Genomic DNA, 26,170 nt, shown 5'->3' on the forward strand with positions numbered 1-26,170 from the left:
TCCGTGCACGAGCGACGGAGATATTAGACATTTTGTATTTTTAGTTCTCGCTTATCAATTTCCACCAATTAAAAATGAGATTGTTTCATACAGAGTATCGCTTTACTGGTGTTTTAGGGGCAAAACTAAACCGATTTTGAATGTCGGGGTATGAAAACACATCTACGTGATTCAAGGAATTCGATGTTGAGAACATTTTGTGAATTACCTTTATAATAAAAGAACTATTTCTCAAAAATCAACATATAAGTTCACTTCAAAGACAAAATAATGCGTTGATAAAGAAACAGTGAGTTCTAGTATTTATTCCTTGGATTAGGCATTGCGTTCAATCATGAGGTAAATGTTGGATGGTATATAAATACACAGATCAACAAGTAATTCACCTAGTAGTGAGATAAAAGATTTCTAATATAATTATACTTGTGGCTTCACCGAAAGCAACTGTATGTTTGAAGCCCAAAAATCTAGCGAAAATTTAGCTCTTTTGCAAGATTTAGGTTATACTGGTTATGGAGCAAAAATTACTACTTACATTATTTAAGATAAGAATGTAAGAATCAATATATCATAATAATATACCTATAAAAATAATGTCACTGCTTTAACCATCATTTGCCATTTCTCACACGCCCCCCCATCTCTCTCTCTTTCTCTCTCTCTCTCTTTCTCTCTCTGTCTCTCTTTTATCGCATCTATCTAGCTATTTCTGTATGCATTTCTAAGTTGTGTCATAAGATCTTCTGCCAATCTGAAATATTTATTAATTGTAATTGCGAAGGTTTGAGAAAACAAAACTATTTTTTGTCTGCTGATACATCAACTCAACTTTCATTCAATTGTATTCAAAGCCTGTATCTACACTATAATTAAAGAAATTCATGGCTATATCAGAAAAATATTTGGCTTAACTGGGTAATATGAAAGTATGGCGATGGAAATTTTCAAAAGAGACATTCCACGTGCGATATTTAAACTATTCGTATCTCTATTGAATTTTGAATGAAATATACGCTCAAAGACTGAAAGCTGAAGCCAGGATTTCGAAGACAAAATACATGAGAGGAAGAGGTTCTAGAGACGACAATGTGAACCTCCCACCCGAGTTCGGATTGACGGTGACGAAATCGAGATGGTCGACGAATTCATGTATTTGGGCTCACTGGTAACCGACGACAATGATAACAGCAGAGAAATTCAGAGACGGATCATAGCGGGAAATCGTGCCTACTTTGGACTCCAGAGGACGCTCCGGTCGAACAAAATTCGCCGCCGCACGAAGTTGATTATCTTCAAGACGCTGATTAGATCGGTGGTCCTCTACGGCCACGAGACCTGGACTATGCTCGTGGAGGACCAACGCGCCCTTGGAGTTTTCGAACGAAAAGTGTTGCGTACCATCTATGGTGGCGTGCAGATGGAAGACGGAACGTTGCGCAGGCGAATGAACCATGAGTTGTATCAGCTGCACATTCGTTGTATTGGGACGAACTTTCATGAAAAATAAAGGATCAAAGACCAAAAATATCCACAAATTAGATCCAGGAAAAGAAGTCCCCAAAGTACCCACTCTCGATGGGGGATGCAACTACAATGTGTCTTCTAACTTATCGTCGTCCATATTTGGATATACTGAGTAGTTTGAACCATTTCTTTTTCACAATATTGGTCTGTATAGGACTTATTTATCTATATTTCCTACACGAGAATTCCGAACGAAACAATACAAACACGGCTTTTATGCAATCGACATAGCCTAGACATTTCACACTATTTACTTCAATGCAAATAAAAACATTGAAATATTTACCTGTCTCATTCACGAATCGCATTCTCCCTGTCGTTCTCTGTTCAAGGGGCTTGAAAGCACATGTGACCTTGTCTCACTTTACTATATTCAATTGCGCGTTAAAATACTGGACCAGTAAATTCTGTTCTGCACATAAATCTTTTTTCGGGAATATGTGACCAAAAAGTAAACTTTGAATTTGTCAAGTAAAGAAGCATGAAAACAAAAAGAATGAAACCAAAAAAAGATGGAAGCCCTAGAAAGTCCATTGCATATTTATTAGCCTTTTCTCAGAAGATGGGATTTTCAAAAACATTTCAAAACTTTCTGATGCAATGGTTTTCATATTCGTACAATCCGGTTTATTCATTATCTTTATTCAAAAATGTGTTTGGCTTCAAATATATGACCATTTCATTTTAATTAATAATTTCATTCCGCATCTTTTTATTCGTTTTGTTCATCTGCGTTCATTTTACTTATTTTATTCGTTTCATTCTTTGGATTCACTCTGATCAGTTTATTCTTTTTGTGCATTTTACTCATATCATTCATTGTTTTCATTGTATGCATTTTATTATTTTTTTCCAGTTTATTCATTTTGTTCAGTTTCTTCATTTTAATAATCTGACTACTTTTTCAGTTTTAATCATTTCATCCAAATAATTTATTTGATTCAATTTACTTCTTTATATTAATTTATAACCTTTTACTGTTGTTCAATTTTTCATTTCAATCAATGCATTTAATTCTGCTCATTTTCTTCTTTTTATTCATTTTATCACTCCAGCTCATTTTATTTATTTGATTCGTTTGTTTTATTAATGCATTTCATTTATTTTTTACTTTATTCATTTTGTTGATCCATTCTTTTTATTCATTTGATCCATTTCATTAATTTGATTCATTGTATTTACTGGATGAATTAAATCAATTTGATTCATTTAATTCATTTGATTCATGTGATTCGTGTGATTCATGTGATTCATTTGATTCATATGATTCATTTGATTTATTTGATGCATTTCATTTGATTCATTTGATTCATTTGAATCATTTGAATCATTTGAATCATTTGATTCATTTGATTCATTTGATTTATTTGATTTATTTGATTTATTTGATTGATTTAATTCAATTGATTCATTTGATTCATTTCATTCATTTCATTCATTTCATTCATTTCATTCATTTCATTCATTTCATTCATTTCATTCATTTCATTCATTTCATTCATTTCATTCATTTCATTCATTTCATTCATTTCATTCATTTCATTCATTTCATTCATTTCATTCATTTCATTCATTTCATTCATTTCATTCATTTGATTCATTTGATTCATTTGATTCATTTGATTCATTTGATTCATTTGATTAATTTGATTCATTTGATTCATTTGATTCATTTGATTCATTTGATTCATTTGATTCATTTGATTCATTTGATTCATTTGATTCATTTGATCCATTTGATTAATTTGATTCATTTGATTCATTTGATTCATATGATTCAATTGATTCATTTGATTCATTTGATTCATTTGATTCATTTGATTCATTTGATTCATTTGATTCATTTGATTTATCTGATTCATTTTATTCGTATCTTTAATTTTATGCATTTCATGTTCAGTCATTCGTTTTATTTCATTCAATTTGTTAGTATGAGTCAATTCTATTAATCTTATAACTATTTCTAAATATAATCTTAATTTTTATGTAATAACCTAATCTAATTTGATTCGTGTATTTGGATCAAAATTATAATGATTTCCATTAATTTTTCTACTTATTTTATGAATTTAAAAACCTATTGTTTCATTTTTTGCTTTACTTTCTTATTTCGGTCGTTTTATTGATTTCTATAATTTATTCAGTTTATTTGAGATTTTATTCGTGCAAGACTAGAAACTGTTTTCATCCCACCTCTAATTGGGTGCCTACTTCTCGTGAGTTCTGCAAACTAATCCAATAGTGAAATGTGTAAGAAATGTCTCATCTCACTGCTAGGTGGATTAAATCGGTTTTTTAATGATAAATCAATGAATGTTGTGTTATTGAATTGTAACATGAAGAAAATGGAGTTCAATGTAAATCTTGGAATGCTAAAATCACGAGCAGTAGCACGTAATGATATTCCCATTTGTATGGGAGCAATTGCTTGACGAATACTATAATCATCACGTTTTTGTGTCTTTCGTTTGTAATTGTGAATTATTTTTCATAAAAATAATATAAAATAACAATAAAAATATATTTCAATTTGATAAATAAACATTTTCTTAGCAAAAAAGCGGTCGGATTTACCCCACTATTACGAGGTCGGATTTGCCCCACCGCGTCATTTTTCATTACGATGCAATTAAAAAAAGTTATGAAAAAAGTTGAATCAAATTCATCTACGCACTTTGTAGGACTTTATTCAAAGAATTTAAATCCACTAACATTTTTTATGCAATCACTTTAACAATCAGAAATATCCTGTAAGCAATAATGCACAAAAGTCAAATCAAAAGTTGTAAAAACACACTTTTTGTCGTTTGAGCATCTCAATGTAGATTAATAAAATGCTGTCATGCCACCATTATGATTATTTTCGATGCTCTACACGACACCATTGATATTAGTTCGCGTAGTGCTTCTGATTTTTGGTAACAGTGGTGGGTCGGGTTTACCCAACGGTCGGATTTGCCCCACCTTACCCTACTACTGCGCACTCCACAAGTATCACGGGAGGAGGATATTTTTGTTAGTAAAAGTATAGAAGTTGGATCTATTTCTTCTTTACCGACGCCAAAGAGGTGATTCCACTACCTGGACTAGATATCGGTGCACCAATTTTTTCATGGACCAGGGACCAAACGCTTCACTTCCCTTCCGAAGGAAAACGTGACCACAGATTTTTTCACCTCAGAAAAATCTCAACGACCTCAGCTGGAATTGAACCCAGGCCATCTGGAATGAGTGGCGGTCACGCTTACCACTCAACCATCGGAGCCGTTTCCAACTACACCATTTTTTGTGGCTTGTTAAAAAAAAACATATTAACTGCTTCTTTCAAAATATGGCGAACCTTCTCCCATTCTTCGTTTGTTTGGGTAGTTTATGTTGGAAAAGTCCTAAATTAATAGGTACGCTTAAGGGGTGAACTGCTTTAGGAGACAAAAATGAGGCTTGTTTTCATGATTTTTTGAAAGGAAAGTAACGTCCTAACTTTTTGAAAATTTATGTATACTCGTAAACGCATTTGGAAAACTTCACAAAATGGTGGAGTTAACCCATTCATGCCCATGTTGTTTGTGGACAACAACGTTTTTAAACAGCTATAACTTTTGATTAAGGCAAAATTTGCTCACAAAGACAAATAAAGCTAAAAAAATGTGACTATTGCCTTTCATTTGAGTATTAATAGTTTCAAGGACCAGCTCTAGAACTGAAGTTATTGCAATTAGTCTGATTGGATTCCGATGGAGCAGTGCTGCCAGGAACAGTTAATGTTGACGACGGAAAATGAATTTTTCATATATCTTCTTTATGTTGCAATATTATTCAAAATTGATAAAACTTGTCAATTTAGACTGCCTTTGGCTACATTTTCCACACAATTGGACTATTGTAAATATTCTAGGAGAATTGTATTGAGCATTGGTAGATAAAAATTGAGCACTTCTAGCACGGCGAGGGAAGCACCTATCTTTATGAAAAAAGGTTTTTCGTGTTTCTTGACCCCACCGTTTTCAAGGCAAAATAGTTTTGAAACCCTACATGCACTAGAAAAAAGTTAGGCATGAAAGGGTTAAGAAGTATTTCGTTACTGGGAAAGTGCAGGTGGTAGTTCTGGTTGAAAACATTGAAACAACAAAGATTTCCGATTTACATAAGCATACTTTCAGTTTGATGTTTCTCAGCCGTCTTCTAGAAATAACGTAGTTTTGGAAAGAATTTTTGAAACTAACGTGCCACAAAAGTGGTTAAAATGTCTGCTGGAATCTTAGAAAATCTACATATATTGTTGTGATATATTCTTGGATTTATCTATCGCTTTAAACAAAAAACAGATTTTTGCGATCTTGTATAGCTGGTCACCCCTTTAAGGGTTTATATATGTAGCGGATCGACAAAGATAAGAAATTTTCATTATTTTCTTTGACCAAGATTGCAAAATTTTATTAATGGGTTACACCACAGTAGAGCACGAAAACATAGGCATATTTCGGAAATTAAAATAGCATTATGCATTATAAAGCACGGTGTTCCTAAAACCGTTATTAACAAAAAATGACCATAAATTTGTCATACGGCATTCGAAAGATACAGTATTCAAGCATCTTCTCAGTGAATTTCAGAATGATCCATCGAGAGATTCGAGACAAATTGCAATTTGAAGTTTTATGGCACGTTTCATAAGGCTATCAGCAAACATCCACGGGTTTGGTCCTATCTCTATAAACAAAAAAATATTTGTCTACTTATTTAGTACATGGAATTCGAAAGATATAGTAATCAAGTATATCCCCTGCAAGTTTGAAAATATTTCATTGACGGAATCGAAATTTATAACGGTTTGGATGTGATATGCGGTCATAGATGGGTTTTCTACCAAACTTCAAGCGTGACTCCATGTTTGTTCATTGACTATTTAGATCGTTTATACGTGTAGCGGTTTTTAAAGGAAAACCTTACCATTTAATTACAAAAATATAATGTACAAAAGGTGTTAGTTATATGATGCACTGAAAAAATATGAAAATAGGGTTGTCTACCAAACGTTAAATATAATGTGTAAATTTAAAAAAAATGGATAAAAGTTGGAATGTTTACTTCAAAAGGTCATATCTCAATGGATTGTTGACCGATTCTAATTATTTTTTCATTATTGAACAGGTAGACGTTTCATAGTTAATAGTTAATAGCAGAATTTTTGTTGTAAACCCTTAATTGAAAAAATATCTCAAAACTCAATATAGGGGTTAGGAGTTTTTTACATTGAAAATTTGTAAGAAATAGGTTGAATAGTTTTTGAATGACAGGTAACACCGCAAATCGTGTTTTTTTCAAGAGACGTTCTACAAAAAGCTACGTCATCGAGTCGTTTGTAGATATTTTTGCATAGAAAAATTACGGAATGTTATTGAAATAATACACTATGATGTTCAAAAATTTTTATCAATTCACTTTTCGCAGTTCTAAAAAACTCGCGAAAAAAGTATTTTTTTTCACGCTGAAACCCTTACCCCCCTCCACCCCTTAATAAATGAGTTTCCAAAATTCTACGCTTCTAAATGTATTTAGTTGCTAAATCATCGATAAGAAATATTTTGTTGGAAAGCCGTGCCCCTCCTTTGCCAGCCGGCTGGAGCCGTCTATGTATTTATTGTCGAGATTGGTGGATTCTGCACCGTAATCCAAGCAGAAATCTTTCCGATTCTGGATGGCGTACAATCGGCACTTTAATAGGGAATTTTCGATAAAATAATTTATTGTTGCTGCGACAGTCAGGCTACTCTCTATTATTCGTGCGTAATTTTCGTGAATCCGAATACGGAACCTCACATGATTTGATGTGTAACTGCCCCGCAGTAATTAAAATTTCGTATCCGAATTTTTCATTCTCGTTTCTTATATACAGGGAGCTAAAACTGAAGGATATGCTACTGTTTAACCCAGTGCTTTAAAGAGCTACAGGCTTTATCGGTAGGGTTCATTATTCCTGTTTATTGTTTTGTGTTGTGATTGTACTTTTTTCTTTCGTCTCCCTCTCTCTTTCCATCAGGAAAGTGACGACATGGCAAGGCAAAAATCTCTGGATCATATTGGGAAGTGCGAATCGAGCGAATATATTCAGATTCATGATTCCTGAACAATACACACTTAGAAAAAACGAAATTTACATTTGATGTAAACAACATTGCGACGTATTTTGCTGTCTAATAATGGAATTTTACTTGTTTTGAGATGTGAAATAAAATATTGTGTCTCTTTTGATGTAGAACTCGGTTGAATGGAGATGGAGACTTGAGACTATGTAAATTGAAGTGAATTGTGACGCGCCATTTATGTGCATCTTCTGAGATGTAAATATTTTTAAGTGTGTAGATACATTCAAAAACGTTCTACGAACGAACGAGATAATAAAATTGTGAGAAAACCAAAGCGAAAAACATGGGCGGAACCAGGAAGAGGGTCCTGGAGTCCAAACCCCCCCCCCCCCCCCCAAATTTTAAATAAATTTCAATTTTAAATTTGCTTCAAAAATACACTGATTTTCATTAAATTAGATTATTCCTTATTCCATATTGTACAGTGTTCATTAAAAAATCGAAATTTCAGACCCCTACCGATTTTTTTCGGGATCTGCCACTGCCAGATAACTATTAATACCTAAAAATAACGAATTAATAGTTGGTGAGTCGGAAATCATTTTTATGTTCAAATAATTATTAATTAGATTATTGTCGCTCAATTTCTTACTCTTCATTGTCCATCGAAACTTTAAAACAATGCCTCTTTATCGAAATGTTCAATATAGTGTACAATACAAATCTTTTGCATTGATGAATCATGCTTTTTGTAGAATTTAATCCATTAATCCACCATCGGTTGCTCTACATAGCCCCTCATATTAGTTGTTTTGTTTTAAAAGTTGAAATAAATTCCAAAAATAAACAAGAACCTTTCAAGTTTTATTTTCGTTAGCAAATGTGGTGTGATAAATGTATCAATAGCTGCAAAAAAAATGAATTTCCTGCTCTCGGAAGTAGAACAGTAGAAGCGTTTGCACCATGAATAAACATTAAACGCAAATATCGATAATGAAATGTATAGGATTATCACCGACCGATATCGAATGCTTCCTGCTGGAAAGGTATGGAAAAACAAAGCGCACGAAAACTGCACAGTAGGTACTTCACATGTGCATTAAATCGAACAGTGAGCTGCAAGCACCCGCGGCAAGAAGATAAATGTTGCGCGAAAATATGCACCGAGAGGAAATCCGAAATATGTAAATAATCAAACAATCTATCTTTTGGGGAAATTTGCAAAGGGATCATAGAGGAATGTAAATACGTTCCATGATACGTAGTTACTCGCTTTGTTTCACTGGAGTGGGCCTTGCACATAACAACCAGGCGCCTCCACCAGAAACTGAATGAGTGGTATCCACATTATGATTCAAATAGTAAAATGTTTGGCGAATTGCATTTCAACCCTTTACATTACTTGAATTCTATTTTTTGCATTTTAGAGTTTTAACTACAACCGATTACAGAAACATAGAAAATAGCCCTGTTTTTCATTGAATACTATTCAACATTTCACCTTCCCATTAATCAACGCGTACTGTGACAACGACAACAATCTCTAACCAATGTTCGATTTTGCTTATCCTTTTATTCCAGCTCCCAATCAAAGTCAATCCTGGTGACACATTGTGCCGATTTTCTCATCTTCAGCCCACTCTGTCAGCCAGGAAGCTACCAGTCAGTACACAAATCCAAGAACAGTTGCCACCGAAGAAAAACTTCAGGACAAACAACTCCCGGTGTAAGTATCGTCCTTCTTTTCTCACTGACGCGTGCGAGAAAAAAAAAACACAATGCAATACAATCACCAGCACAATCTATTGTCTAGAATTTGTGCCGTTTGTCCCTGTGTTTTCCATCACTTGCCGGTTGCTATTATTTATTTTGATCCGTACCCAACTTGTCTAGTATTGCTCTTCTCAGTACATGCACAGTGGTTGAAAAATTCCACGGATTGGTTCAGAATTAAGATTTTGCATTGGTTTCAGTTTAATAATAAATATAAAATTTTAATCTAAATATCATGGGATCCAATGTTAGTTATATCTTCAGATTATTTAGTTTAATCAGATTCGATTCCGCGGAATTAGTGCTGCCAGTGACGGTTTCAGCTGACGGTTAAATATATTTTTTAATCGAACTTCGTTGTTTTGAAATATTAATGAAAATTGATAAAATTGATAAATATGGATATTATTGAAGACCGCTTTCGACTATAGACACTTTACTAAAAAAAATGGCAAAGATTCGAACAATAAACCTTTCAGCCATGACTAATTAATTTTTATATTAAAAATAGCCTCACAGTAGATCGTTGTATGGGCTTTAGTAATCCGATTGTCTGCATTAGAACAAATCTTCGCTAGTGAAGAGTCTGCAATTTCGACCACTTTTTTCATGAAATAGGATTTTTTAAATTTTAAACTTGGCTTGCCTTGCAAGTAAAGCATCGATTTTGATAAAAAAAAATAAGTGTTCGTGTTTATGGCCCCAATAGCTTTCAGGAATTATAAATAAGGTGCCCTATTGTCCTTAGACAAACATTAGTTTAGCCTAACACAAAATAGCCTACAAATTTGACCAACCTTGAATCGCTCGTTATCCCAATTTGAGTCAACGGAAACGGTGTCCTGTACTGTATTTATCAAGCAGCCTGGGAACCGTCCCGTGCGGAACAAACCAACAACGAACGGATCTGTTTGTTTTCAACTGTTCGGTCGAGAGTTCGGTACGAGATTCCCAGTAGATGTATTTATATAAATTTGCATAATTGTGTCGTTCGTCTTGGTAGTCGAGAAATGAAATTCAAGATGGCCATCTTGTGCCCCAGCTATCGGACTACAGGGTGGGTGGTGAGAGGTCATAGAAATAAAATGCATCCCGCTTCGGCAGCGGTAGCGCCAATGACAACGGGAAAGACGACGAAGGCGACGACGACGACGACGCGACCTGGAGTCTCTGGTTGAAAGATTCGTAACGAAATTGAATCAAGCTGAATTATCATAGATAATGGGGGAGAATAAATGTATTTATATGTGGCGTGAAAGCATTCCGCGGTACCCGTACCGCAGGCTGGGAACAAACCCGTATTTGGGCACCGAAAAAGCGCGGCACGAAACGAGTGCACTATTCACAATTGTATTGAAAAGTCTTGTCCGTATGGCAAAGCCAGACTCCGAAGTGAGGTCTAATCCGGAACGCAAATAGAACGGCGACTATAAAATGTTGAATAAATAGTAGAGCCAAACATAAATTGTGTCGGGATTGTGCAGAGACATGGAAAACACAAAGAGAGAGAACTGCTGCTTGTGTTGGAAATATTGCACTGGATAAGAAGTGGAAAATCCCGGAAAATGGATGTTTGCAGTTAGTTGGGCCGGTTGACACGGCTGGACAAGCATAGTTTTATTTTTAATTCAGAGCTCAACTTACTCTCAACGAGTGTAAGCTTATCGGTGCGAGTTTCGAGCTTTAGACTTGACGTAATCCCTTCCTGTTAACGTTGTTGGAATAAAAACTTTTCTTTAAATGAGCCATTTATGCTTGGATCTATCGAGACGAACTATTATCGTATAAGCTTCCTCTTTTGAAATGGATACCGTAAATGGAGGACCGTTGAACACTTTGAAAGAAATTCTGAACAAATCGAAATCAAGTAGATGTATTTTTTTTTTTCAATTTTCGTATGTACTTATACAGTATGTTTCAGTAAATTTCGAGACCAAAGTACTATTTCAATAAATCTAATTCAAGTTCCAACTAACATATTTCATCTGCATTTTACACGAAATAGAATTTCACTACGGGAGCCCGCTTCAAAACTTTCACCTGAAGCAATTTCCCAGTTTTTGAATGCGAATAATTTTCGCTGCACTAAAGGAAATCATTAGATATTTGCCCCATCTCATCGAAAATATGTGCAGCTATTTTGTATTCAGTTCCGTAAAATGTATGACATCTATAAATAAGTGAAATAATGAATTTTATGAAAACAGTAATTATCTGCGGCATGATTGGTCCGTAGTATTCAATCGAGTGTTGCTAGGACGTCGCAGACGCGTAGCCAGAGGCGGCGTTGGGGGGGCAAAAGTACCCCAACCCCATCTTCCGACATTTTTCATATTTCTTTTTTTAGGATAAACATGTATCTCGGCGACTCCTAACAAACGCACCTGCGATCGAACACGTTAACGTACAAATGCTCGAGCACTTTCGCGATGATACACGCAATCGCGAAGTCCCTGCGCCCGTACATACCTGAACCGTACAATAAATATCGCATTCTGAATGACGGCCCGCTACAATTGACCTAGCGCAGTGCTTTAGTGAGTACACTGCAAAACATTTAGACAGTTTTTGGTCTAATTGGCCACTATCAGGGATAATCCGACAGGGCCGGCGGAACACCTTTTTCCCGAGTGGGTAGTAAGATTCGAAGTGATTTCTCCTCGTACTGACGAAAGTTCAGATATGGCGTGTGTAAGTAAAAATGAAATTTCCCTGATAATATCTGGTGGCTATTTGGAAACACTCTTTGTTAACAGGGCTGTTTGTCCGACGGCTCAGCGAAAATGTGTTTGTTGAATACTACACCCAAAATCCAACGGGCATGTTTCTATTACTTTTGGGTAAGATTCTATAGCCTTTTTGGCAACAGGCTACGCAATTACACATTGCGGTATTAAACTCATATTGCCGAAAAGGTAGTAAACTGTGGAATGACGATGTAGGATAATTCGGTCGATTAGTATTAGTATTAGTATCGAGTCAAACCAGCCGGAGTTCTGGCAGATTTCTACCCAAATTCAGGCCGGAATCTGCACCAATTTTGGCAGAAATAGGCGGAATTACGAATTTTTATAGGGTAACTTGGATAGTGAAAGAAAAATTTTAGGCAGTTTTCGGATCCGGCCTAGTTTCCTGATCCGACACAGCTCCCGATCTGGACCAGTTCCGAAATTTGGACCTCCCGGATCTGGATCAGTTTCCGGATCTGGACTAGTTCCCGATCCGGACAAGTTCCAGAATCTGGACCAATACCCGGTAATGGACCAATACCCGGTAATGGACCAGTCCCTTTTCCCCTTACCAGGTCAGGACTTGAAACAGGCCCAGGTTTGTTGATTGGGTCCAGACAAGAGTTTGGATCCGGACTCTCGGATCGGATACGTGGATCCAAACTATATGTCTTGCTTTCCGTACATGACGGGAAGGACTGTTAATGTTTTATGCAGTCGCTACCTTACTGTTGAAGTTCGTGATGGATTTTTTTTATTTAACTATGACCGAAATACCCCACCTCAATTCCGAGTCGGCTTTTTTCTGACTGTGCTTTGAAGCTAGCTGAGTGTGAGCCGATGGGTATCTCCGGCGATCGATATCCTTTCAGGCTTAGTGGAAGTGGATTTGAATATTTCTACGATGGCAAAAATAGTACCATTTTCGATACAAATTATATCTAATACAACCGGCCCCCGGATGGTCTACTTCCGGAGCAAAGATAAGCCATTTAACGTCATCGATAAATCGCATGATCTAACTAAAAAAAACTCGATCGTGTACAAAAAATATTTTGTCTTCGTACCCGCCCGGGAAGTAGAGATTGATGGTGCAGACTCCGAGAAGGGCCTTGATTGCGAAATAGGGGGTGGCTCCCTCCAGATCCCTGTGTTTCAGTCAGAGTAAATTCTTGCAAGCAATTGTGTTCAGTAAAAATCGAGGAGTATTAGAAAACATATTTTCCATCAGCCTCATTTCGAGCCTTTCGCCGGATTTGTTCTTCCATAATTTGAATTTTATATTTTTTTGAACGGGGCTCGTCTACTTGTTCGCCTTTTTGTAACCCGAGGTATGAACTGAAGAACCTATTGTAGAAATAAGGCACGGTGTGTAAAATGCGGAGAGGATCAAGACATTGGCTCCTGGTCTCGGAAAGTCCACATGGGATATCAAAAACTTCAAGTGTCTTTATATTTTAGTCATATTATTTTTCTAGGTTTACTTCCGACGTAGATCTTCCTGAATTTTAGCATTATTCGCCATGGCCGAAAACTATTGCTATTATTTCAATCGGATTATCCTTTGCTCGGTACCAGGTATTGAAGTTGTCGCTTGTTAAATCCGAATCATAGGCAAAGATTTATTGATATTCTTTCCATATTCATCGCACCTCAACTGGTTCGAGAAGATTTCAACTCCCACGGCATGTCATGGGGTTGTCTTCATTCTGATAACCGATCTATCTTACTGCATGATATTCGCGACAATTTCAGTATGACCATCTTGAATACAGTGGAAATGACACGAATGCCTACCAGCGCGGCCAAGTGCGTTAGATTTATCGTTGTACTCTGCCTCATTAGTGTACCCATTGATTTAAAGAGCTACGCGTCCACTATATCCGAAACAATCGAATCAAAATAAGAAATTCCTCCGGTGGCAGTGTGCAACATTTTGACTTGCTTGTTTTTCTACACCGAGATTAAAGGTCAGACGAAACGAATACCTGGCGCGAACAATCGTAGACGGTTTCGCACTCCGTTGTGAGCAGAGAGTGCTCAGAATTGTATGCGAAAAGATCCTATGAGGACTTTTTGAACGTCAGATCGCCCGATTTTTTCCGAATATACGCGACGTTAGAAACGCAAATAAAAAACTTGATACAAACTGAAAAAACGCGGTTATTGGCACCGGTTCGTCAACGGATTAACGAGAGAAACAATATTTCGTTTAGCAGCTGGGCCCTACGTCGTGTACTCGATTCGACCTTTGATCGGAATACACGGAACTAAGAATTCTTTATCGGCGACAACAGCATTCCACGTAAATTTACATTCAAATGATAGACGTTTCGCGATGAAATTATAATAATGTATATAAACGTAATAATTGTTCTTCAAACACACAAATTTATCTGACAGAAAACATAGTAGCGCTAAGCATTTTCTCCGCAAAACTTATGGTTTTATATTTACCTACAACCATGTCTACATCGTTACAGTTTCAAGTAGGCGCTTCGATCGATGGAGCATGGAAAGCACTCCTAATTTTCCCGGAGAGAATATGGGAGCCTAGATTCTTTATATTGAAATCGTTCCGGATTGCCTGATGTAAATATTAGTTTGAGTTCATTCGCTTTGATCTGTTCCGGGTAATAAGGAAAGTGACACTTAGATTAGAATGGTAATGAGAAGGCGGACACTTAGGTATTAGAAGGTAATATTTGTGAAACATCGCGCAGCTTTATCAAATTTTTCAGTTTGATTTAGAGTTAAAGACCGCTCGAAAATTGGCAAATTTTGTGGGATACTGGAAGTTTAAGAATCCCAAAGGCATCAACCAACCTTGGTTAAAAAGGATGGATGAACATCGTGACTTCCTTCGGATGGCAACTCGGGTCATGTCCATTCATTATACGTTGAATGCGCATCTCCGGCGTATTGGGGTCGTAAAAAGCGTTCTCTGCGCTTGCGGTGACGGCTATCGCGACATTAAACATGTTGTCTGGTCGTGCGCCTAGTGTTCTACACACCAAAAAAAAAAATTACCGTTGAGGTATTTCGAAACTTACCACAATCTAACAAACCGTAATTGACGAAATGACGAAATATAACCATGTTCTGTTTAATTTTACATGAAAGATGTAATTTCACACTTTAAACAAACACCATATGTAGAGTTAAATTACGTGACTCGCAAAATTCAACGACATGTTCAATTAAAATCAAATGTAAAACTATCCTCAAAATATTCCTCAGTGCACATTATTTTTACAAAATCATGAACTTTGACATGTCGTAATACAAGGTTTCAAAAAGGTCGAAAAGTGTCTTCTTCGCCGGAGGAACCAGGTTCCCGGAATACCCTGGGAATGTGGCCATCAGAATATGGTGATGAGCCTATTTGCGCCATGTTTCTAATATCACCCTACCCATTTGAAGCCGTTGGTTAGAGCAGTCTCTGCCATCTTTGTTCAACGCATTGAGTCAAATGGTAGCGCAACAATAGGGGCACTCGATTCGAGTTTTCATTGTGCTCAAACACGAGAATGTTATCGTGTTCAACGCATTTGTGTTATTATATTGGTTCTTAACAACGAAACAAAGCGGTTGATGTCAATTTTTACGCATTCCATTGATTGAAAGCTAAGCAATTACCGAAATAGTGAATCAATTTGCTTAGTATGGTGAAAATAGAATCATCACCCTACTTGTTTTGCAAAATCGTGAAGTTTAACATATCGCATGACAGCTTTTAAAACTGGTCGAAAATTGTCCTCTTTACCGGAGGAGCCAGGTTCCCGGAGTACTCCAGGGTGTGGCCAATTAGACCAACAACCCCCAAAATATCCTTCAGTGAACTTACTTAGCAAAATCATAAAATTTGACGTGCCACAGGACGGGTTTTACAACCAGTCGAAAATTGTCCTCTATGCCGGAGGGACCAGGTTTCCGGAATACCCCAGAGTGTGGCCAATTAGACCAAAAACCCTCAAAATGTCTTGTAGCGTACACCAATTCATGCAGTTTAACATGCCGCAAGACAGGGTTTCAAAAGGGTCCAAAAGTGTCTACTTTGCCGGAGGAACCCGGTTCCCGAAATATCCCAGAGTGTGGCCATTTTGTCCAAATGCTCTCAAAATGTCTTTCAGTGTGCTTGTTTTGCAAAATCATGAAGTTTGAAGTGCTGCAAGACGGGTTTTGAAACCAGCCGAAAATCGTCCCTGCTGAGAACTATTAACGTATGCGGAATGAAATTTGGACAACGCTTCCAGCATTAAAACAAAAATGCAACCCTGCGCAAAGCACCATACTAAACGTCATACTCTAGGCACACTTATTTCAAATATCCAGTGTTAATTTCGACCCACTAGGAGATACCATGTGAACAAATTGGCAGCGAACGCTCAATCTGGCACTTAGCTATTATGCCAAAAAAAAGTTTTGGCGCATTGGAGGATTGTGGTATATATTTTGTACAAAAGGCTGATATCCCTCCAAATGTACCACAACTGCGTCCAAATGAGGTTTTTCTGGGATAATATGAAGCAGAGAGTAAATGCTCATAATTTTCGACATAAAACTAACAAAAATGATAATCAAAATTAAGAAAGAAATTAAAAATATGCCAACATCAATTTTTTCGACTCCTTTGCAAAAAGTTCCTGCAAACTGTCGTAAAGCTTCTCGAATGAGCTCAAATTTTTTTCTACATTAAGTTAAAAAGCTGACAAATGTTTTCATATAGAGAGAACATTTAATAAATGGTTTTCTACAAAAAAAATTGCCTTTTGAATTTTGTCCAAATTTTATTCCGCATACGTTATTTACAAATTTAACATTCTCAGTGAAATGGGGGCTGGGGACGTAAGAGTTAAAAGCGTACAAGTTCAATAAACCAAAGGCACGAAACAGGATAGAATAGAAATATCACGTAAAACAATAAATTATGAGGGACTCGTATATCGTAGTAAGTAAATCGGTTGTCATATGCGCAGCTCACCGGGTTCGATTCCCAACCCTGCATATAGGGTTAAACAATTTTATAAAGAGATTTTTCTAATTCGAAAAAGAGGCTAAGATTATACAGCGCTTTTAGAAAAAGATTCTGAATGTTTGAAATATTATGTATTTTATTTAGTTTTTCGAGAAATTAACGCAAGAAAAATGGATCAAACTATCTGCAAAACGTTGCCTAAAAAGGCAGCCTGTTGGCTGCATCTCAGGATTTAATCAATGGTTTTTGATGATTTGCCCTTATTTTACAAATTGTGGGGTAATTTGGCGGTAAGCCAGGAAAAAGCAAACGAATAGAAAAAAAATTGCCTCAGAGGTTCTTATAGATCTTGTAGAAAGTTTTTTCAAGAAAACTGTATACGTCGAAAACACAATAATTTCCACCACTTCTACAAAACAAAATGTAATGTAACATAAACATATCGACGAATGTATTTATGTTCCTTGGAGTGTATGACTAGTGACAGCACCATGTGTCTAATGAAAGTGATGAAAAAGGGACACTGCCAACTTACCTCAACCGACAAATAGGTCCGGGCTTCCGTATGAATATAGAAATTTATAAATATGTTTAAAATTGTTGTCAGGAAATTTCTTTATTGATAGCTCCTTCATATAGTATCAGTTTGAGAACTACACACCCAGAAAAATGTAAATTTTATCAGTAACGTAATCTGAAACTAGATATAATTTCACAAAACGTAATAATGTTTTATTAAATTTTACATGAAAGACGATGGAAATTCGATAATCATGTTACTTTTGTCGCTCAGTCATATAAAATTGAGCTTAACAACATTTATGAAGTAGTAAGTAGTAATACTTAATTAAGTAATTACTCGTTCTCGAAACTGTAGGTGATGCAAAACTAAAGTCAAACGGAATCCATTTTGGAAGCAGCACGAGGTCATGGAGCACCTTCATATATTACGAATTAGATACACGCGATGCTTAGCAACCGATATCTGTACTCAGCATCAAGACAAGTAGAGATAAGGAAACCGAGTGCCCGTGGCTGTCGCCACTTCTATAGAACCTTGTCGCCGATGGCTTATTGAGGAAACCTAATGAGCTTGGGTTTCCGACATATGGTTTCGCCGATGATTATCGTATAATGATCACCGATATTTGAATCAACACACTTTTTGATTTGATACAGCAAGCTTTATATGTTGTTGAGCATTGGTGTCGTCATGTTAGACTATCATTTAATACAAATAAAACATCAATGGTGCTTTTTACGCAACAAAGAATTACACTACACATTACACATTACATTACACTACAATTGTTGAACCAATACTGGCATGTGGGTGCCTTGGGTGGTAGCAATAGGAAGGAATTACAACAATCCAGTCAAAGTTAATCCATTTTCAGAGGATGGTCTTGATGGCGAAGATCTTTGCGTTCACGACAACACCTAATTCTGCTCTAGAGACACTCTTGTACATTAATCCACTAAATATATTTCTAATACAAGAAGTACTTTCATTTGCATATCGTCTTAAGGTTCAACTGAGGATGCATCAAAAACACGAACGAAAACGAAAATGCAGTTCATTTAGATACCCTTTACACAATCTTAATAAAAATAAATCAATGTGTTCAGGTGATTGTTAGAATACTACTAATTGATTTAGTACAGATTTGTCCAACGATGTGAAACAAAGCTACTTCTTTTCGACACTTTTCGAGGCCGTCTCAGTTGAGCCTTAAGAGCCCAGTATCTGGAACAGGAACCCAATGGATCGTGCAACTAGCCGCACAAAACTGTGGTATCAAATAGTTACTGAGGGATGAGTTTATTCCCAGTGAGCATACACTTACATGTACGTTTCCTTTTAACACTATCAATATGAGAAGTTCTCCTCGCGAGGAAAGGCTGGCTGTATGTAGCGATAACTTAAAGAATACGTACACTGGTGGTAATTTGTTGGAGGGCTGATCCGGCGCTAGTGTCTATTGTCGTGAAATGAGATTAGACCAATCCCATTTGCTTGGTAGATTCAGCACCGTATTGCAAGCGGAATTTTCGCGATTTTGTGTGGTGTACAATCAGCACTTCAACAGGGAATTTTGCGGTAATAGTATTTATTTTTTGCTCAGTCAGGCTTTCCTAAAACGACTTAGTTCGATGGATCCGAGATCGAAATTAGTAATCGTATGTCGAGCTCAAATAGAACAACTGAGCATTTCAAAAATGATCTACCTTATATGTGTACCCGGTCATTCTGGTATTACTGGGCAGGATTGGAGGGACAAATAGGCCAGACTAACTTCGTTGGTCCAGAACCAGTTCCATCACTGTCGATTAGTTGGATAAAGAACAAGATTCACTTTTAGGACTTGTCAATTAAACTTTTCTGTCGGATGAGTCCGAAAATGTCGAAGAATTTTTGGCATTTTTCCAAACACAATTGCAGTATTCAAGTCAGATTACTGACTGGACATCGCAAACATAATTATCACATAGCTACTACTCAGCGTACTGAGTATTATTCGTGTGATCTTTGTGAATCCGATTTCGGAATTTCGTATCATTCGATATATAACTGCCTGTAATAATGTAATTGCGTATCCAGATTTTGGTTCTCTAAAGGGCGCTAAATTTTGGGTTTGTTTTGTAAAATAAATGGGATAAGTCATCAAATAAGTCAGAATGAGTGCCATTTTCAGGTACACACTGGATTATCGTTCGAAAGTCGAACTGAACAAGAAAGTTAATGTAAACAACAAAGGAGCACGATCTGTCAGGATAAAAGGGTAAATGACGAACGTGTTTGTGTTGCACGACAAGAACATTTCAAATGAAAAGACTTGAAATTAAAAAGTAACGAAAATTATTGCAAACTTTCTAGCTCGATTTCTCAATTTCAAAGAAACGTATATGGGACAGATCATATTGATTGGCAATGACAACCGCTTGCCGAACAGTAGAAATTAAGTCGGTGCCGGGAAGAATTCAGCATTAACCAGAAGTTACTGGTACCAAACCTATACCTAACTAGTCCTTAACTAATTTGAAGCTCTTGTTGAAATGTTAAACCATATAATATTTTTGGTGCTGATGGAAGAACTGGAAACTCCTTGTTTGATCTCAAACTTCCAAGACCAGAGTCTGTTTGCTTCGGTTTTGTGTCAGCGCTATCTCGAACTGTTACATTATACGGCCTCTCAAGAGAAAAATTTTAGCCTTCACACGAAATCTCATCAGCCTATAGTTTTTAGCAGCAGTTGCAGATGTCCTCACAAGGGAATCGTCAGAGCCGCACTCTTCCTGAGCCAAGACATCATAACGATTTGTCGTAGTGAGTAGCGTAGCTCTCTTAAGTGTTTTTGCAAAATAATGATTATAGTATCTTTTAAGAGAGCGTTTCAAATTCTCCAGACGCTATTGGTACGCGGGGAATGGTAACAGATCATATGGACTCTTCCCATAATTGGCACACTTTTCAGCACTCCCAATGCAAGAGTCATCCTAATCATTTTCTGCGCGACACATCGGGAGCTTTTTTATACAATGATTATAAATTTTTATACAATATACTCGTTTAAATTTAATAATTTATAATCGTTTGTGTTTAGTACAACACATGATGCGTGGTACACACAGCGAAATAGACAGAGGCGAACCTTGTCGAACAGGACGTAATTAGACATAACAGTTCCATCAAAGGTCACCCGATGTAAGCTTGAAGGGACATTCAATTTTGTTCCGTCCTCTGCGATTGACATTTAAAATCTTCACTCACGGAAGATCCTTTACACCCCGAAATCGAATGATGAACACTCCGTCGATCTCAACTTTGTGAGCGGGTATGCAGACATGGTAGCCCTTCGTAAAAGGTTTACCGGCAGTAACATCGTTGCTTACTTAAGACAGAGTTTCACAATTCTAAGCCGATCATGGCGAATTTTCGAGATATCTGTCACGGTTGAATATTTCTGTGTCAGTTCTTTCGAAATATTTAGAATTCTTTAACGATTTATCTCTGATCGAAAAGAAGATCGGAAATAATCCGATCGATTGCATGTATGATTTTAAACGGTAATTCGGATCCTGTTCGACATAAATTTTACTACCAGCTGGATTTTACCAGAAGAATTTTTTTATGTACGGGCTGCGAGTCCGACGTATAGTGAAAACGTTAGGAATACGAAGGAACAGACAGAAATTAGAGGAGAATAAATACATTGAAAAACAATTAAAACAATTAAAGCTTGAGCTTGAGTTTGTGCGACCAGCCCTGGCTGCTACTCCGTTATCGATCTGGACTAGCTGAAGTTGCACAGGGAATCAGTAGATAATTATACTACTGCGCACTCCACAAGTATCACGGGAGGAGGATATTTGTTAGTAAGTATAGAAGTTGGATTTTACTTCTTCTTTACCGACGCCAGAGAAGTGACTCCACTATCTGGACGAGATATCGATCCATCAACTCATGGACCGGGGACCAACGGCTTTACTTCCCTTCCGAAAGAAGACGTGACCACAGATTTTTTCAAATCTCAACGACCTCGGCTAGAATCGAACCCAGGCCAACTGGAATGAGTGGCGGTCACGCTTACCACTCAACCACCGGCGCCGTCAATTAAACAATTAAAACAATTAAACAATTAAAACAAATAAACAATTAAAACAAATTAAAGGATAGTAAAGCAAAAAAATTATACCTATCTTCAGTCTATATATAATACCGATTTTCTTAGCAACTGGCACGAAGAATGTGAAAAAATATATATGAGCAACAGATCATAAAAACATCTTTGTTTAACTCATATATGCAAAAGGATGGGTAGGCAATGTTTGTTATATAACGGCAGTTGGATTGGTAATTCAAATAAAGGGTGAATCGAAATTTATTGCGACACTTTCTAACTTTCTTAACTTTTTTCGTACTTAACAGAAATGATACAAATTTTACCCAGTTTCTCTGTAGAGTGTATTGTTTACATTTGCTAATTTTTTCAGTTTTCAGTGAGAATCCGGTCGAGATGGAAAAAAATCGACAATGGACCAACCATAGACGGCGCCGGTGGTGGAGTGGTATGCGTGATCAACGCTCACCTCAGTAAGCCTGGGTTCAACCCCAGCCGAGGTCGTTGAGATTCTCTGAGGTGAAAAATTTATTGTCACGTCTTCCTTTGGAAGGGAAGTGAAGCCGTTGTTCCCGGTCCATGTGTTGATAGGCCGATATCTAGGATCCCGATGGTGGAGTGGCCTTTCTGGCACCGGTGATTGGCCCTCAGTGCGGACAGAGGCCTACTGAAAATAAACAAAAAAAAACCAAAGGGGCGCATAACTGAAACACAGCCAAGGGCACCAGAAGACCACGCTACGGCTCTTGTTATTGTTCCAAACCCTGTTTGGTAAAGAGCTATAGGCTTTATCGGTTGGGTTCATTATTCCTTCGAGAGCGCAGAAAACAGACTGTGTACTGGTTTGTGTTGGGATTGTATTGGGTTATCACTATTCATTTCCTCGCTTTCCTTTTCCACCAGGAAAGTTATAAGGCGACATGGCAAGGTACAAAACCATAGGAAACGTGCCAATCGAGCCAATTTGTTTGTTTTTTGATTCCTGATTCGATGTGCAGTCATACAGTTTCATAAAATTGAACTTAACAACACTTAAAAAGTCGCCATTGTGAATGCCAATGACTTGTTTCATAAAATCGTATGTGATGCAAAACTAAAATCAAACCGAAATGCTCTGGCTCAGGAGATCTAAATTTTATTGATTTTTTCTTGGGGTGTATGTTTTGATAAATTGCGTAATGTTTAAAATTACGTGCCTGATAAAATTAACACTGTTTTGGTATGTACGTATTAACCACACTTTATTTTTCTAAAAATTACACTCCACGAGAAATTTTGCACCGAAAAAAAATCATTCCCAAAATCGTGAATAAAGTGTCATGAATTCTGGAACAATCACGTTTTTACGTTACGAAAACATGACCATGACCAAAAATCATGGCTTTTACAATTATGTTTAATTTCCCTTCAGTAACGCCCGCATAACGTTTTCATTAGTGGAAAATTTTTATTTTGTTTTGTGAACTTCAGTCACGGTTTCCGCCAAGAACTAGTTCACATGAACATTATTTGTAAAACCAAAGGTTGACTCATGATTTTTTTCACAGTTATAGGAACAATAGTTCACAAAATCAAATATTCTGGCTATTTTTTCGTGAACTATTTCACGAAATTCGGAATTTTATTCATGAATCCATTCAATCCTCGTGAACTAATTAATGATTTCTAATATATTACTCACGATCCTATATCCGTGCTCGTGAAATGGTTCACAAAATCATCAAATATTATTCATGCATTCGTAAATTGGTTCATGATTCCTAATATATTAGTTACGATCCAATATCCATGCTCGTAAAATAGTTCACGACATCATAAAATATTATTCATGTATTCGTGAACCGGTTCATAATCCCTAGTATAATAGTCACAACTTATCATTCGTTTTCGTGAAATAATTCACGAAATCATGCAATATTATTCATGTATTGTGAACTGGTTCATGACTCTCAATATATTAGTTACGATCCAATATCCGTGCTCGTGAAATAGTTCACGAAATCATGAAATATTATTCATGTATTCGTGAACTGGGTCATGATACCAAGTTTAATAGTCACAACTTATCATTCGTTTTCGTGAAAGTTTACGAAATCATAAAATATTATTCATGTATTCGTGAACTGGTTCATGATTCCTAGTACATGATTTACGATCTATCTACTATCTATTTGTGTGCTCGTGATATTTAGAAGATATCCCTAATCATTTACAATTTCATGCAACATGGTAATGGAATTTTTACGGGAACTCTATCACAAAAGTTGGAGCATTATTCGTGGAATTATTTTTGTTACATTCACTTTTTTATGAAATACTCAGCTGCTAGCGACCAGTAATAGGTACGAGCAGTAGATATAAAAAGCTATTAGAACCCCGAACATCGTTATTTATTTGATAAGGTTCATTGTGATGTCCGGACAGAAAACGAAAACTACACTGAGAACCTCAAATAGTGTGCGTGATATAGTTCACAGAACCTGATATCGCGAATGAGTCATATTTCAATGATCCAGTTCATATTGTCACGTTATTTCGAGTAAAAAACCATAAGTAACCAAAAAGTAATAGATCACGACAAGGCGAAGAGAATTTACGAATACCATGATAAAACTACTGATATCATGAACATTAGTTAATTACTCTTTGAAAGTAAGCTCTAAAATAAAATATCATGATAACATGAACAGAAATTACGAAAATCGTGACCAAGACCCTGAAATCATAAACATGAATTGATCTTTTCATGACTAAAATTTCACGATAGTATGAACAGAAGTTACAAAAGTCGCATCTAAGAACCTGAAATCATGAACTTAAATCACACAACTCGTGACAAAAATATTTAAAATCGTGACAATCAAAAATTAATAATGGATATAACCTCAAATATGGACGAAGCCGCGAATTTCACTCTAACACCGTGCGGGGTGTGTCATCAGACGTCGGATGTTGCCGAGGGCATGATCTGCTGTGATTCCTGCGATGTATGGTTCCACGGTCGTTGTGTGGGCTTGGAATCAGTGGATAAATATGCCAAAAAGAATTGGTACTGTCAAGCGGATGCTTGCCAGCTGCAGGCCGATGATCATCGCAAAAAGCGGGAAGCGGAGTCCGCGAAAAAGAGAAGTAAGAAGACGCTTGCAACGGATGATGGTTCGGATAGGTCTAGCGTGAAGTCCGATCGTCAAACCGGTTCAGTTCTAGAACGCAAACTAAAAGCGTTAGAACAGGAGCAAAAGGCAAAAGAGGCAGAGATGGAGATCGAGCGAATCCTGGCGGAAAAGCGGATGGAGATGGACCGAACCCTTAAGGAGAAGCGATCGAAAATGGAATAAGTGTTAAGAGAGAAGCAGGCTAAACAAGAAGAAGAAATGTATGAGGAAGATTTGAAGAAAAAGATGGCTCATGTAGATCGAATACAACAGATTCGCGATTCGTACGAGGCACGAATGGGACACATACAACAGAGGTTGGATGGCTTAATTTTTTCCGACCCAGCGAAAAGGAAGCTCATCATATCAACGAGCTGGTCATGAAAGACCCGGAAGAAGGCTTCTCGGGTGAATTAGTACAATCTGCACCCGTAGTACATACAACGCTGCCCAATCCAAATGTTGGAGCCAAAGGGGCATGTGAAAAACAGGACGAACACTACCTAAAGAAAGGAGAAAAGCGTCATGAACAAGAAACCGACCGGTCATGCGATGAAAGCGAGATAGAAGAGGAATATGGCGATGAAGAAGGTTCGTCTGACTGGGATTCCGCCTGAGATTTTGTCACAAAGCGTTGCACAGAAAGCCGTAATACCGGGAGATAGGAAGCAAAGGTGAAAGGTGGAAAGCAAAACTAGCGTTCACGGGCTGGGGCAACGGAAAACTGGACCGACGAGGATGCAGATGGCGGCAAGGCAAGGCATTACGAAAAAATTGCCAATTTTCTCCGGACGCCCGGAAGAATGGCCATTGTTTATAGGGACATATCAAGCGTCAAATCAGGCTTGTGGCTTCGCGGACATCGAAAATCTGGTGAGGTTGCAAGAAAGTGTGAAGGGTCCTGCCTTGGACAGTGTACGCGGTCAACTGCTGTTACCCAGATCAGTCCCAAAAGCAATTGAAAAGCTACGTCAACTGTATGGGCAACGTGAATAACTGCTACAGTGCTACTTGGAGAAAGTAAGAGGGCTAGAGTCTCCGAAAGCCGACAAATTGGCAAGTTTCATCCCATTCGGGAATGCAGTGGAACAACTGTGTGACCATCTTGAGGCTGCTGAACTTGACCAACATTTGATGAATCCACTGCTGATTCAAGAGCTATAAGAAACGCAAAAGTGTGGTGACGTTGAGAACGTTTACGGATTTCGTGTCAATGATCGTATCCGAAGCGTGTGAAGCAAATGCTGGAGTGGGCAGTGCAGTCTACAAACCGTTGTCGAATGAAGCATCCAGCAGAAACCGA

At 37.2% G+C, this 26,170-nt stretch overlaps 1 protein-coding gene across 5 annotated transcripts in view; it reads left to right on the top strand.

Moving 5' to 3' along the window:
* LOC131684772 (uncharacterized) overlaps positions 1-26,170 on the top strand; it is a 736,395-nt gene that overhangs the window by 370,048 nt on the left and 340,177 nt on the right. For 3 of the 5 annotated variants that reach the window (XM_058967908.1, XM_058967909.1, XM_058967906.1), the window contains one exon: positions 9,192-9,336. The gene's annotated coding sequence lies outside the window, so the exon portion shown is untranslated. The remainder of the gene's footprint in view (positions 1-9,191; positions 9,337-26,170) is intronic. The other 2 variants (XM_058967910.1, XM_058967911.1) reach the window with 1 other exon arrangement.

Source organism: Topomyia yanbarensis, chromosome 2 (genome assembly GCF_030247195.1).
Source record: "Topomyia yanbarensis strain Yona2022 chromosome 2, ASM3024719v1, whole genome shotgun sequence".
NCBI lineage: Eukaryota > Metazoa > Arthropoda > Insecta > Diptera > Culicidae > Topomyia > Topomyia yanbarensis.